Source organism: Salmo salar, chromosome 28 (genome assembly GCF_965601325.2).
Source record: "Salmo salar chromosome 28, fSalSal1, whole genome shotgun sequence".
Classification (NCBI taxonomy): domain Eukaryota; kingdom Metazoa; phylum Chordata; class Actinopteri; order Salmoniformes; family Salmonidae; genus Salmo; species Salmo salar.
This window is the reverse complement of record NC_138318.1, coordinates 20599213-20612297: the sequence shown is the minus strand read 5'-3', so window position 1 is coordinate 20612297 and position 13085 is coordinate 20599213.

Here is a 13085-nt window from a genome sequence, read left to right as displayed (position 1 = left end):
TTGATTAAAAGACAAAGTATCTAGTTTTAAATGTTCTTAAGCACAATAGTGGAAAAAGTACTAAATTATCATACTGGAGTAAAAGTAAAACTCCTTATATTAAGCAACCAGATCATTTTCTTGCTTTTGTCATTTACGGCCAGACAGGGGCACAGTCCACTTTCAGAACAACTGTAATGGTTACAACAATAATCATCTGGGCTGATTTAAAGGAAAATACCATTTGTGTGTGTGCATGTGTGTGTGTGTGCATGTGTGTGTGCATGTGTGTGTGCGACACCATACAAAGCTGAACATTGACAGAGGATCAGCCACTACTCACCTTTTAAGTAGGCAGCCTTGCACAAGCCTTGGCTTGTGCGAGCTGGAACGCACAAGCTCCAAATAATTTATCTCTATTTTCCACACTTTTAGTACGTATTGCACAATTTCTACACAACAGTTTGTGCAAAACTAAAAAAGGCAATAAAGTAGGTGGCAGGTAGCCTAGCGGTTAAGAGCATTGGGCCAGTAACCAAAAGGTTGCTGGTTTGAATCCCTGAGCCAACTAGGTGAAAAATCTGTCAACATACCCTTGCGCAAGGCTCCTTGTAAGTTGCTCTGGATGAGAGAGTCTGTAAAATAAACTTCTCCACCTGTAAAAATACTATAGAATACTATACTTCACACTGTAGTATCCCTCAGTCATGTGTGTTACTTACTATAGAATACTATAGTAAATACTGCACTTTTTAACTATAGTAAATACTATATAATTACATCTATCTACAAGTTATGTAAAATGTACTCTTTTAGTATTTCTCTGGTAGGTTTCCTCAAGTAGAAAGCCTCCTTCTATGTCAAAGATAGTAAAAAAAAAAAACACTATAGTAAATGCTACAGTAACACCAGCAAAAACAATACAGCAAAAACTACAGTACTGTACATAACAGTCTGCAGAAACACTACAGCTTATACAACAGTATACTACAATCCGCAAAAACAGAACATTAATTACTACAGTATGTACTACACATTTCTTTACTAGAGTATTTATACTATAGTTAACTGTAAATACTACAGTATGCTACAGTCTGCAAAAACACTACAGTGAATAATACAGTATATAAATATATTAATACTACAGTATTTAGACCATAGTATAATATAGTATTTTTTATTTTGGTTACACTGGCTGATTACTAAAGGTTTCTGTTGTGTGTAGAATCAGTGAACAACCATCAGAGCTAGGCTATACCCTCTGACAGAACAATCAGAGTAAAAATCTTGTTGGTGCTTAATCAAATCCTGATGGTAATAAATGTTACACTGCAAGGCCCATTGCGTCTAATTGGCTCTTAATTTGACATCTACAAATCATGAGTGGCATGGGGTGGTTGGGTTTGCGCCAGGTAAGGGGGAGGTTTAGGCAGAGGTGAGGTGAGACTGAGTAATTGAGGACCCCTCGGTCTATGCGTCATGGTCCTCTCAAACAAGGCTACATGTTTAGGACCTTATTTGACTCAGTCTGGAGTAATAACTCACACACACTATGGAACAAGCCAGAAAGAAGTGCCTCCTTTGTATGGCATGTACCTGCCTGTGTAGCTTTTATTTTCATTTAATGATGCTCATTTCGTTTTCTTTCATTCCTACATCTATCACCCACAGAGCACTTCAATCCCATGACGTTTAACATTTAACTACTGCTCCCTTTCATTTCTCATAAGTGCAAATTGTTTGCGGCTTTTTATGATAGTTTTATGATGGTGCCAACTTTCCAGTGTTTGGACTGACTCATCACAGCAAGCCATGGCAAGGAGGATTGATTGATGAGGCTCTAGAACCACTGGAACACCACAGCATTCTAAGTGGGGTCCCTAGACGGCTGTTACATTCTGTGGTTTGGGGTAAAGATGACAAACATTCTGAATACAGAATCTATCAAACGCATTACAGTATACAGAGCACCTTGCTTATTTTTAGGAACATCTGTGCCTTGTCCCTAGGGTTAAGAAGGAGATTTTGCATTTGACCATTAATGTATTGTTTTGTTGTAACGGGGGTTCCAACATTTCAGTAGAGTTTCTCTGAAACAAAAGTATATTGTGAACCCTGTATCCTTGTGAGAGACAGAGAGACTCTCAAATAGCCAATGTTCTCCACAATGTTTGAATTATAGCATGTGAAAGTACTTGTCCTCCTATCGAGAACGCTGGGAAAATCCGAAAGAGAAAAAATGGTAGGTGAATAATATTAGCTATAGAATAAGTCTGTTAGACCAAAATCAATCTCCCATTACCTCCTCTTTACTGGTCATTTATCAGAGCCATTCTCCACCACTCTGTATACCAAATGGCACCCTATTCCCTATGTAGTGCATTACTTTTGACCAGGGCCTATAGGACTTCAAAAACACCACAAGGACCAGAGGATGAAATAGAGAATAGCCCTTTCATCTGTTAATAGGGACGGACCAATTGTTCCCCCCTCTCAGCCCAATTGCCCCCCACCCCCTCCTCTCTCTCCGTTATACATGTAATTGAGGCCCGGGTTTGCGGTGGAAGTGTAGGCCTGGGGAAAGACAGAAGGAGAATTCCTATATCCTTTCTGGCCATATGAAGGTAATTCACTACACCCTGAAACTTTCTATTGGGATGAATGCACCCTCCCACCCTTCCCCCCTCCCACCGTCTCTCTTCCCCCAACCCTGCTGCTCCCACTTCCCTTTATCCCTTTCTTAAAGACAATGTGTTTTTACAACAAGTAATTACAGGGTTAATGGCTGATTTGATGGGCCTGTGAAAAGAGGTGTAATGTCATTGTCAGGCCTTGGTGGAAAAAGAGTAGTGAGTTCAGTTGGTTGAGCTCTCAAGAGGTCGGTAGGGATTAGGGTACTTGTGGCCTCTCATGAGCAATGGTGGAAAGAGGATTCCCCTCTTTTATTCTGCTTTTTTCACATTCTCATTCAAATGTCTCTTAGTTATTTAACTCAGTTGTCTTATGGAAGGATGTGTTATTTGCATTTGCATGTACTGTTGTTTTTCTTTTTTATTAACATGAAACACTTGATATCGAAATTAATAAGTGTACTGGAGAATTTTGAAATGAAGGCACACAACTACAGTACAGATTTATACAGTATTCTGTATTCGTAAACTGTTGTCATGTTGTAACATGTTACACAGCTATTGGGCTGCTTTATATAGCTACAGATGAATAGCATACATTATAACATTATACATCACAATTTAAATTATATCATCACCAAAGATTTGGTTGGTGGCCCAACTTTTTTTTATCTCCATTGATCAATACGTAAAGAGTAATTTAAGAAGTTGAATGAGGAACCACTTTGGCCACCCTGTAGACTAGATATCATAGCCATGCATTTCAGGAATATTGTCAGGCATTGCATGCATTTGATCAAAGATACAAATGTACAGTGCCTTCGGGAAGTATTCAGACCCACATTTTGTTACATTACAGGCTTATTCTAAAATGGATGAAAAAATAAATAAATTTCAGCAATCTACACACAATACCCCAAAATGACAAAGCAAAAATAGGTTTTAAGAAATTTTTGCTAATTTATAATAAAAAAACGGAAATATCACATTTACATAAGTATTCAGACCCTTTACTCAGTACTTTGTTGAAGCACCTTTGCAAGCAACTACAGCCTCGAGTCTTCTTGGGTATGGCGTTACAAGCTTGCCACACCTGTATTTGGGGAGTTTCTTTCATTCTTCTCTGCAGATCCTCTCAAGCTCTGTCAGGTTGGATGGGGAGCGTTGCTGCACAACTATTTTCAGATATCTCCAAATATGTTCAATCGGGTTCAGATCCGGGCTCTGGCTGGGTCAATCAATGACATTCAGAGACCTGTCCCGAAACCACTCCTGTGTTGTCTTGGCTGTGTGCCTAGGGTCAATGTCCTGTTGGAAGGTGAACCTTCACCCCAGTCTGAGGTCCTGAGAGCTCTGGAGCATGTTTTCATCAAGGATCTCTCTGTACTTTGCTCCATTCATATTTCCCTCGGACCTGACTAATCTCCCAGTCCCTGCCACTGAAAAACATCCCCACAGCATGATGCTGCCACCACCATGCTTCATCGGAGGGATGGTGCCAGGTTTCCTCCAGATGTGACACTTGGCATTCAGGCCAAAGTGTTCAGTCTGGGTTTCATCAGACCAGAGATTCTTGCTTGTCATGGTCTGAGAGTCTTTAGGTGCCTTTCAGCAAACTCCAAGCGAGCTGTCATGTGCCTTTTACTGAGGAGTGGTTACCGTCTGGCCACTCTACCATAAAGACCTGATTGGTGGAGTGCTGCAGAGATGGTTGTCCTTCTGGAAGGTTCTCCCATCTCCACAGAGGAACTCTATTTAGTAGTCTTATTTTAAGCTAATTTCCTGCAATTATACACATTTTGCCATGTCATGATATCTGAGTGAGAGTGACTAACAAAATCAATGGGGTTAGGGATATCTGGCTAGACTAATTTACCAATGTCACAATAACAGAGAAATATTACTTGTGCACAACCAAATTTTGAACTTGCGCATTGTGTATTCTACTAATCTAACTGAACGAATGTTGCAGTTTTAAAGTACGTTTTCTGCAGTTCTACACATTCTGCCATGAGGCGGAGAGACATATTCGTAATTTTATGAAAACTGTCATACAATTCTACTCATTTTGCCATTTGGCAGCGGTAATAGTTCTGCGGTTTTACGGCTAATTTCCTGCAATTCTACCCATTTTGTCATGGGGTGGAGAGAAAATGTTTCACTGTTAAAGCTAACGTCCTGCAATTCTACACATTTTGCCATGACTTATGCCATGTTAATGATATCTGAGTGAGAGTGAGTGACCAAATCAATGGGGACCCCCTGGAGGTCAGGGCTCCTGGGCACGTGCCCTGCATGACCGGTCGGTATTCGGTCATGATTATTACAAGTTAAATAGCTGGCTAGACTAATTTACCAATCTCAAAATTATTAGCTTACATTGCTAATTGAGTGACTGTCAGTGACTGACATAACAAGAGAAAAATTGCTGATGCACAACCACATTTTGAACTTGTATTCTACTAATTTAACTCTCAACAGTAAGTTGAGACCCCGACTGAGTTCCTAAAAAATAAAAATAAATGTTAATTTTGGGGGAGGCCTAGAGGACTGGAGCCCTAAAAGATCGCTTATGTCACTTATGCCTGGAGCCGGCACTGGCCGTGTGGTAGCAAAGAGAACAGTCTATGATTTTGGTGGCTGGAGTCTTTCACAATTTTTATGGCCTTCCTCTGACACCGCCTGGTATAGAGGTCCTGGATGGCCGGGAGTTCGGCCCCAGTGATGTACTGGGCCGTACGCAGTACACTCTTATAGTGCCTTGCGGTTGGATGCCAGGCAGTTGCCATACCAAGCAGTGATGCAGCCAGTCAAGATGCTCTCAATGGGGCAGCTGTATAACTTTTTGAGGATCTGAGGGCTCATGCAAAATCTTTTCAGCCTTCCTTTTTCATGACTGTGTTGGTGTGTTTGGACCATGATAACTTAAAGCACTTGACCCGTTACACTACAGCCCAGTTGATGTGGATGGGGACGTGATCGGCCCTCCATTTCCTGTAGCCACGATCAGCTCCTATGTCTTGCTTATGTTGATTGAGAGTTTGTTGTCCTGGCACCACACTTCCAGGTCACTGACCTTCTCCCAATAGGCTGTCTCATCGTCGTTGGTGATCAGGCCAACCACCGGTGTCGCCAGAGACCTTAATGATGGTGTTCGAGGGCGAGGGCGGCAATGCGGTCATGGTTGATCAGGGGGTAAAGGAGGGGACTAAGCACGCACCCCTGAGGGGCCCCTGTATTGAGGGTCAGCGTGGTCAATGTGTTGTTGCCTACACTCACCACCTAGGGGTGATCCGTCAGGATGTCCAGGATCCAGTTGCAGAGGGAATGTTTTATGGCTCACCTGAGGTCGTAGTGGGATTTCTAATAAGCGTCTGGATAAGTGTTCCGCTCCTTGAAAAGGATGTATGCAATGTTTTCTGGTTGGAATATGTATGTACGGTCACTGTGGGGACGACATCGTCGATGCATTTTCTAATCAAGCCCTTTACTGATGTGGTTGACTCCTCAATGTTATCGGATGAATCAAGGAACATATTCCAGTCTGTGCTAGCGAAGCAGTACTGTAGCTTAGCATCTGCTAAGCGCGTCACTGGTAGTTCCTGTTTTAGTTTTTCTTGTAAGCAGGAATCAGGAGAATAGAGTTATGGTCAGATTTGTCAAATGGAGGGTGAAGGAGAGTTTTGTATGCATTTGTGTGTGGAGTAAAGGTTATCTAGAGTTTTATCCCTTCTAGTTGCCTTGGTGACATGCTAGTAAAAATGAGGTAAGACGTATTTCAGTTTCCCTGCATTAAAATCACCAGCCACTAGGAGCTCTGCCTCTGGATGTACATTTCATTTTTGCTAATGGCCCTTTACACCTCGTTGAGTGTGGTCTTAGTACGAAATATATATAAAACTATCTTGGTAAATAGTATGGTCTGCAGCTTATCATGAGGTATTCTAACTCAGGCAAGCAAAACCTTGAGACTTCCTCAACATCAGAGAACACGCACAAGAAATTCTCAGGTGGCAAGGTAGCCTAGTGGTTAGAGTGTTGGGCTAGTAACTGAAAGGTTGCAAGTTTGAATCCCTGAGCTGACAAGGTACAAATCTGTTGTTCTGCCCCTGAACAAGGCAGTTAACCCACTGTTCCTAGGCTGTCATTGAAAATAACACTTTGTTCTTAACTGACTTGCCTAGTTAAATAAAGATTAAAAAATGCTGTAGAAATACCAGCTAGATGTATATTATCCATGTCTTTGTTCAGCCACGACTCTGGGTAATATAGGATATTACAGTTCAAGTCCTGTTGATAGGATAGTCTTGAACTGAGCTCGTCCAGTTGGTTCTTCAGTGATTGTACTTTCACCAATAGAAAGGATGATAGAGGCGGTTTCTTAACTCGACAATGTAGTCTTGTCAAGGAGCCCACTCATTTGCCTCTCTTTAGCCGTCTCTTTCTCTTTCAAATCCCGAGGATTAGGACCTCGTTCAGAATAAGCAGTACGTCCTTAGCTGCCGACTTTTTAAAGTAGAAATCTTCATCCAAATCAAGGTTAGTGATCAATGTTGTACTGTCTAGAAGCTGTTTTCTGTCATAGGAAATGATGGAGGAAATATTATGTAAAAAAAGATCAGTGTAAAAGAAAACATAAAATAGCATAATTGGTCAGTAGCCCGTAAGACGGCACCTATCCACCGCAGCACCATCTTCTATCTTCCGAGCTAAGGTTAGGCTTATGGTTAGGTATAGGGTTTTGGTTACACTCACTGTTGAACAGGGATGTGGACATGAATCTAGGGTTATTGTTATGGCTGGGGTTAGGGTTGACCTGAGCTGCACCCTATCTGGCCTAGGGCAGTGTCTCCCAGCTGTGGCCCCTGTCATTGCCTCACTACTCACCCTCCTTCCAATAGCCTGCAGGTAGACAGATAAACGACTGTGAGGACAGAGTCTGGTCTGGGCACCTTGTGGCTGCCTGTGTGTGTTCAGGGACCCTGGTGGGCCCTCAGCGATCGTTACAAAAGGCCTAAGGGAACTTTAGGATGTCCCCAAATGATCTCCCTTCTCCCCTCTGTCCCCTCCGCTCATCTCTTTATATGCTAATGACTGTGTTTATGAAGCTGTCTAATGTCTAATTTGTAACAGCTTGCCAATCAATAGTAGGTTATTTGGTTGCCATGGTGTTTCTCAGCGGGAAGTCTCTGGTATTAGGGTGGTTCTAGAGGAGATGGGTTCTAGAGATGGCAGGTGGATGGAGAGCTGGCATAGGCAGGGTCGTTTGGGTTTGTGTCTGTCATGTGTTCTTCTCTTTTCTTCCTCCTATACCATGTGGAGCTACCGGCTGTGCCCCACCAAGCAAAAGTTGTAACCGCCTCAGAGAGGTCACTGCACTCATGTTCACCTTACTCATTTGGAGACAGCCTTCATTTCTAGCAAAGAAAAGTGAGTAGCTAAGTAAATAACTAAATTGTTTTGCCCCACGGTTAGCCAAGATGATTTCCCATACAAAACAAAATAACATTTCAGTATATTTACCGTTACGTAAATACATTTGCATCATTGCTAAAATGCATGTAATGCATTAAATGTATTTCAGACATGCATGTAAGTGCCTAGTTAAATAAAGGTTAAATAAAAAAATGAAAGATGTATGTACAGTGCCTTTTTCCACATTTTGTTACGTTACAGCCTTATTCTAAAATGGATTAAATAAACAATAAAAAACTCAGCAATCTACACACAATACCCCACACAAGTGAAAACAGATTTTTGGAAATGTTGCCAAATTTAATACAAAACACCCCAGAAATACCTTATTTACATAAGCATTCAGACCCTTTGCTATGAGACTCTAAATTGAGCTCAGGTGCATCCTGTTTCCATTGATCGTCCTTGAGATGTTTCTACAACTTGATTGGAGTCCACCCTGTGGTAAACTCGACTGAATGGACATGATTTGGAAAGGCACACAACTGACTATTAAAGGTCCCACTGTTGACAATGCATGTCACAGCAAAAACCAAGCCATGAGGTCGAAGGAATTGTCCGTAGAGTTCCGAGACAGGATTGTGTCGAGGCACAGATCTGGGGAAGGGTACCCAAAACATTTTTCAGCATTGAAGATCCCCCAAGAACACAGTGACCTACATCAATCTTAAATGGAAGAAGTGTGGAACCTCCAAGACTCTTCCAAGGGCTGGCCGCCCGGCCAGACTGAGCAATTTGGAGAAATGGCCTTGGTCAGGGAGATGACACTTGAATTCAGGCCAAAGTGTTCAATTGTGGTTTCAGACCAGAGAATCTTGTTTCTCACGGTCTTAGAGTCCTTTAGGTGCCTTTTGGCAAGCTCCAAGTGGGCTGTCATCTGCCTTTTACTGAGGAGTGGCTTCCGTCTGGCCACTCTACTGTAAAGGCATGATTGGTGGAGTGCTTGCAGAGATGGTTGTTCTTCTGGAAGGTTCTCCCATCTCCTCAGAGGAACTCTGGAGCTCTGTCAGAGTGACCATGCCCCGATTACTCAGTTTGGCTTGGCGGCCAGCTCTAGGAAGATTCTTGGTGGTTCCAAACTTCCATTTAAGAATGATGGAGGCCACTGTGTTCTTGAGGACCTGCAATGCAGAAAGGTTTTGCTACCATTCCCCACATCTGTGCCTCGACACAATCCAGTCTTGGAGCTCTACGGACAATTCCTTCAACCTCATTGCTTGGTTTTTGCTCTGACATGCACTGCCAACTGTGGGACCTTATATATGTCCATGTCATGTCCAATCAATTGAATTTACCACAGGTGGACTCCAAGCAAGTTGTAGAAACATCTCAAGGATGATCAATGGTAAGGCCTATAGGGTGGCGCACAATTGTCCCAACGTCATCCGGGTTAGGGGAGGGATTGTCCGGGGGTAGGCAGTCATTGAAGGCAGTCATTGTAAATAAGAATTTGTTCTTAATTGACTTGCCTAGTTAAATAAAAGTTAAATAAAAAAGTATAAAATAAATAAAAACAGGATGCACCTTAGCTCAATTTCGAGTCTCATAGCAATGAATACTTATGTAAATAAGGTATTCCTATTTTTGTTATACGTTTGCCAACATTACTAAACCTGTTTTCACTTTGCCATGATGTGGTGTTTTGTTTAAATTGGTGAGGATTTTAAAAATGTAATCCATTTTAGAATATGGCTGTAACGTAACAAAATGCGGGAAAAGGGAAGGGGTCTGAATACTTTCCAAATGCACTGTAAATTTACATTTTGTGTCACTGGCCTACACGCGATACCCCATAATGTCAAGAAGGAAATCTGCTTTTAGATTTTTTAAATAAAAAATAAAACGTTGAAATGTCTTGAGTCAATAAGAATTCAACCCCTTTGCTATGGCAAGCCTAAAGTTCAGGAGTAAAATGTTGCTTATCAAGTCACAATAAGTTGCATGAACTCACTCAGTGTGCAGTAATATTTTTTAACATGATTTATGAATGACTACCTCATCTCTGTGCCACACACATACAATTATCTATAAGGTCCCTCAGTCGAGCAGTGAATTTCAAACACATATTCAACCACAAAGACCAGAGAGGTTTTCCAATGCCTCGCAAAAAAGGGCACATATTGGTATATGGGTCAAAAGGAAAAAAGCAGACATTGAATATGCCTTTGAGCATGGTGAATGTATTAATTAAACTTTGGATGGTGTATCAACACACCCAGTCACTACAAAGATACAAGTGTCCTTCCTAACTCAGTTGCCAGAGAGGAAAGAAATCTCTCATGGAATTCACTATGAGGCCGGTTGTTAATTTAAAACAGTTCCAGATTTTAAAAGCTGTCAAAGGTTGTGTAGTTACAGTACTTCACAATAATACAATAATAACCTAAGTGGCAGAGTAAAAAGAAGGAAGCCTGTACAAAATACAAATATTCTACAACATGCATACTGTTTGTAATAAGGCACTAAAGTAAAACTGAAAAAAAAATGGTAAAGAAATTAACTTTATGTCCTGAATATGAGCTTTATTTTTAGGGCAAATCCAACACAACACATCACAAAATACCACCATATTTTCAAGCATGGTGGTTGCTGCATCATGTTATGGGTATACTTGTCATTGGCAAGAACTAGGGAGTTTTTCTTTTAGCATAGAAAGATACAGAATAGAGTTAATCATGTCTGCTTTATCCTAATCCTAGCTTCATCATGCTCCTCATCATCCTCATCAACATCATCATCATCACCATCATCGTCACCACCATCCTTGTATGGTAGCTAATATCCTGACAATATATCAATGGTCATTAGCCACATGTAAGGCAAGCTTACAGTTTAACCACTGTAACCGAGCATCCTGAGGTTAAACAACATTCAATCAATACATTCCCCTGTACGTCCACTAGATCAATTCTTATAATGAGTTTCAATGAGAACAGACATCGTTAAAAGGCTGTTTGTGTTAACGAGATGTACATCCCAAGGTCCCAGTACGTTTAAAGCCAGCTCAATACATCTGCTCTATGTGAATCTGATGGCCAATTATTATTGATCCAGAGGGTTCGGACATGGGTGGATTCACCGCCTGGCAATTCTGGCAAATGCCAGAAGGGCCGAATCATCTTTTATTAGGGTGGGCTGGTTGAAATGGACAAAAATGATATGTAAAAATAGAATGGACACAGCCAGATGCCCATGAGCCAGTTTTTTTGTGTGACCTTTGCACTATTTCCCTGTTGTCATGATCGTCTGTATTGATCATTTTGCTGACCAACGGGCAACAGCCCCCCCACCCCCACCAAGATGGGCCCGGCCTTGTTTTCTGATTGGCTGAGCTGAGGTGGAGCAAATGTCACATTCAAAGTCAAACGTGCATCATCAAAAAGAGTAAGACCCGCTCTGACTCTGTCAACCACTCAGTAAAAACAGAAAAATGGAATGGTAGTGCCGAAAAAGTTAGTGAGACGAAAAAAGGCCTCTTTAGGTCGATGCTGCTAAATGTGTGAAATTAACCGACTTATTTGCTAAAAGTTCTGGTTCTGCCGGTCCGAGCCCTGTGTCTGTGTCTGTGAGAAATGACAGATCGTCTGTTGTGGTGCAGTCGAGGTAGGAATAAAACTGAGAAAGATGATCACGCACACTGACACAGATCATGTAGCCTACTGCTGCCTACTGCTATTTTGTCTGTATATTGAATGAAAAATATTTCATATCTACTATAGTAGGCTAATTAGGGAAGGGGGATTTGGGGGAACATTTAAACACTAGGCTACTTGCAATATAGCCTCACAAGTCGTTAGATTGGCTTTTATAGCACCTACCCATTGGGCAAAATCTGGTTGAAAAGCCGTCAGTATGAGCATCCCCCTTTTGGGTTCCAGGTTCTACTTGGAACCAAACAGGTTCTACATAGAACCAGAAACGGTTCTTCAAATGGTTCTCCTATAGGGAAAGCCAATTAACCTTTTCAGGTTCTAGATAACACCTTTTTTTCTAAGAGTGTAAGATCATGCAATCATGGGAAGCTGAATAGCATGTCTCTTGGGAAATCCAGTCTCTGTGAGACCTGATGCAGAGAAAAAACGTTACTGATCATCAGCAAAGCTAGTACAAACCTAGATCTTACAAAGCTGCTTAGTAGGAATCAATTCACATTGAAGCTCAAAGTATCAAACAGAAAAAAATTACATTTTGCACAGTCATTGACTGTTGATTTAAGGAGGGGGGGTTCTGCTCTCTCCTTTCCCTGGGATGTGTCAGAATAGGTCACTGGTAACTGAGTGGGTGGCCAAGCACTGCTGTAGAAGCCATGCATCAGGTTATTTGCATTTTTCAGGAAGTGTAAAGAGAGAGATGAATCATGATTACCCATCCCAAAGCAGGGATAGGAAAAATGTATCGTATTGTCAAATATAAAATCCCTGATGAATCAAGAACTTCACATCCATTTTGGAGGGTACAGGTTTCAAGAATTAGGCTAGCTTACTCTCTCTCTCTCTCTCTCTCTCTCTCTCTCTCGCACACACACACACACGTACACACACACACACACACACACACACACACACACACACACACACACACACACACACACACACACACACACACACACACACACACACACACCACACACACACACACACACACACACACACACAATGTTTCCTATGTGTATTCATTGACCATCTCTCTCTCTCTCTCACACACATACACGCAGCTAGCATGACATCTTCTCTCTCTGTCTCTCTCACACACACAAACACACACACACACACATAGAGAGAACACACACACATTTACTGTCATTAACTAAACAGATATCAACATGTCAAAACATTAGCTAACTTGATACAACACATAAAAATGTAAACTTACCATGCCCATAGAGAATTAGCCAGAGCACTAATGTTAGCTAGCTAAAATTAGCCAGCTAAGTTAGCTTACGTTAGGAAATCTTTCCTTGACATTCTTCTCCCCCCAAAAACGCTGGTTTTCAGCGTAAAG